Source organism: Gorilla gorilla, chromosome 10 (genome assembly GCF_029281585.2).
Source record: "Gorilla gorilla gorilla isolate KB3781 chromosome 10, NHGRI_mGorGor1-v2.1_pri, whole genome shotgun sequence".
Lineage (NCBI taxonomy): Eukaryota > Metazoa > Chordata > Mammalia > Primates > Hominidae > Gorilla > Gorilla gorilla.
The window spans coordinates 21,951,157-21,954,712 of NC_073234.2; the positions used below are offsets into that span (position 1 = coordinate 21,951,157).

General features: G+C 48.3%; 1 long non-coding RNA gene across 1 annotated transcript; it reads left to right on the forward strand.

The window, feature by feature from the left end:
• The first annotated feature begins 141 nt into the window (after positions 1-141).
• LOC134756547 (uncharacterized) lies at positions 142-2,822 on the forward strand. The gene is made up of 3 exons (XR_010129293.1): positions 142-305; positions 874-1,115; positions 2,062-2,822. It is a non-coding gene; the product is annotated as an uncharacterized lncRNA (long non-coding RNA).
• Positions 2,823-3,556: the final 734 nt, after the last annotated feature.

Genomic DNA, 3,556 nt, shown 5'->3' on the forward strand with positions numbered 1-3,556 from the left:
CAGGCTGGGAAGCTGCGAGGAGGAGCTCAGAGCCAGAAAAGGGAGAGGACAGCCCCACCTTGCAGACCCCACCCTCTAGGAGCGGATTTATGCTTCATTGTTGGTGGGAACCATAGCAACCACAGATGACCATGAGTCAGTAGATAATAAACAGGATTCTTTACAAACAGAGGTTGCCTGGGGCAACCCTGGGAAGGTGAGGCCCTGGATTTCGTGGTCTGGCCTCTGAGAACCTCCTAGCACCCCAGAACTCCCAGACAGAATGTTAGGTAATGCCAATGAGCACAGATCAATCATCTGCACAAGTAAGTCCTTCTGGGGTTCCTATTCCAGACACTCTGGCACTCTGAGCTCCCCCATCCAAAGCTTCTTTCCGTTCCTCAAACTCACCATGTGGTCTCTTGGCTCTCAGCTTTCCTACCCAAGCCCCCAACTCCTTGAAATTCTCTTCCCTCTTCTTACTCACAAAATACCTATTCATTCTTCAGACCTCAGCTTAAATGTCAGGACTCCGGCATAAATGTCCCTGATCCCTGAAAGTGTCAGAAACCTCAGAAAAGAGGGCCAGGCATGGTGGCTCATGCCTGTAATCCCACCACTTTGGGAGGCTGAGGTGGGTGGATAACTTGAGGTCAGGAGTTCAAGACCAGCCTGGCCAACATGGTGAAACCCTGTCTCTACTAAAAATACAAAAATTAGCTGGGGGTGGTGGCAGGCGCCTGTAATCCCAGCCACTCGGGAGGCTGAGGCAGGAGAATTGCTTGAACCCAGGAGGCGGAGGTTACAGTGAGCCGAGATCTCACCACCGCACTTCAGCCTGGGCGGGAGAGTGAGACCCCAGAAAAGATGAGATCTTATTTCTCCCTCACATAGTCTGAAGACGGAGCACTTTCCATGGAGTGCTGATGAAGTGCCGGGGTCCTAGGCTCCTTCCGGTGTGCCAGCCCTCAGGCAAGTCTCTCAGCCTCAAGGTCCAGGATGACAACATCTGTCCAAACAGCAAGATGGAGAACAGGACAAGATAGGAACGAAGTAGGAGAGGGGCCAAGGTCTCATGCTGGCGTCCCGCCAGCCTTTTGACATGAGTCACCCTTCCGCCACTTTATAAAAGAAAGGTAGGCCTCTTATCAGTGGTAGGCAATAGCAGGGTAGTGAAAACCGTTTCCCCACCACCGCCAAGGCAGGGAATAGAGGCTGCATTGTCCTTAGAGAATTGTAAACGAGTAACCAACAAGTTCTTTGTTATCCCCTGGGCCAGCAATCCTAAACAATGTCAGTGATAAAACATTCCTCCCTGAAAAAGTATTTTATTGGTCTAAGTTCTAAATCTAAATAAATGCTGTCATTACCACTGAGTTTTAATTATATGTGAACTTCGGCCGGGCACAGTGGCTCACGCCTGTAATCCCAGCACTTTGGGAGGCCAAGGCAGGTGGATCACCCGAGGTTAAGAGTTCGAGACCAGCCTGGCCAACAAGGTGAAACCCCATCTCTACTAAAAATACAAAAATTAGCCAGGCATGGTAGTGCACGCCTGTAATCCCAGCTACTCAGGAGGCTGAGGCAGGAGAATCACTTGAACCTAGGAGGCAGAGGTTGCAGTGAGCCGAGATTAGGCCACTGCACTCCAGCCTGGATGACAGAGTGAGACTCCATCTCAAAAATAAATAAATAAATAGATAAAATGTGAACTTCAATTTAACTTGTTTTTATAACTTAGCATTTAAATAACATTATCGGCCGGGCGCGGTGGCTCACGCTTGTAATCCCAGCACTTTGGGAGGCCGAGGCGGGTGGATCATGAGGTCAGGAGATCGAGACCATCCTAACACGGTGAAACCCCATCTCTACTAAAAATACAAAAAGTTAGCCGGGCGTGGTGGCGGGCGTCTGTAGTCCCAGCTACTCGGGAGGCTGAGGCAGAAGAATGGCGTGAACCCGGGAGGCGGAGCTTGCAGTGAGCCGAGATCGCGCCACTGCACTCCAGCCTGGGCGACAGAGCGAGACTCCGTCTCAAAAAAAAAAAAAAAAAAAAGATAAATAACATTATCTCCTATGCAGAAATGAAAGCTGAAAACTCGTTATTCAGTGGGCCCCCGACACCCGCAGACTCAGCTACATGCGTTTCTTCCTTCCGGCTGGTCAGTGCCTCCGTTCGTGTGGAGCTGCTATGGAAGCAGGAGCTTGGGAGAGCCAGAGTGACACCATTTTACACTCAACTCCATCTTTTTGTTTTGTTTTGTTTTTTAATTTAGAGACAGGGTCTCCCCATGTTGCCCGGCTGGTCTCAACTCCTGGTCTTAAGTAATCCTCCCAACTCGGCCTCCCAAAGTGCTGAGATTATAGGTATGAGCCACAGCACCTGGCCAATCAACTCCCATCTTAAAACTAGAAAGGCACACACACAAAAAAAGCTAGAAAAGCACATTCCTTGCTGGTCACAGCCTATAGTCGTGGTGTGTTTACAGTTGAGGAAACAGTCTAAAGATGCCTACAAAGACACCCTCCGACAACAATGGAGAGTCCACATGTCCCGATACCCGTATCAACATACGCTCTGAAGATAATCATAGTTACACCTTGATGTATTAATACTTACACACTAAAACGTCAAGGACAGTTTTCTTTAAATCAACAGAGTAATAAACTCTCTCATGCAGTCTGCTCACCCGCATGTAGACACAGCTTAGTTTAACCTTTACATCGACAAGACCCCTATACGAGAAAAACTTAAAACAAAGCCGGGGCAGTCCTCTGCTGGCTTTCTGAGGACGCCCTTCTGTGTAACAGGATAGCTTTCAATAAACTCTCTTCTTACTGCACTCTGTGACTCGCCTTGAGTTATTTCCTGCACGAGATCCAAGAACCCTCTGGGCTCTGGATCAAGACCCTTTTTTCCACTAACAGAACCACATATCTCTGCCTTTCGAAGGTAGATTCAAAAGACACAATGATGGTGCCCTGATTGCAAAGACAAAGGAATAACTTGAGTTATTTTTCTCTTATCTACTTGGACTTTGTATTTGTGTTAAAAATTCAAAACAGTGAAAAGGAGGCCGGGTGTGGTGGCTCACGCCTGTAATCCCAGCACTTTGGGAGGCCATGGTGGGAGGATCACTTGAGGCCAAGAGTTCAAGACCTGCCTGGCCCACATGGCGAAACCCTGTCTGTACTAAAAATACAAAAATTAGCTGGGCGTGGTGGCGCACGCCTGTAATCCCAGCTACTCGGGAGGCTGAGGCAGGAGACCTACTTGAACCCAGGAGGCGGAGGTTTCAGTGAGCTGAGATTGCACTCCAGCCTGTGTGACAGAGCGAGACTCTGTCAAAAAAAAAAAAAAAGTAGTGAGATGGAAGGCAAATTACAAGTTGTAATATTTTTGTTTTATGAGGGCCAGTATGAAAACTTCAATTCATGATTATTGCTGAAAATAACTTTTGTAGAGGAAGGGGGTGTGTTAACAAATAATCCACGCTGGTCAGGTGCGGCGGCTCATGCCCGTAATCCCAGCACTATGGGAGGCCAGGCAGGTGGCTCTCTTAAGAACAATCATAAT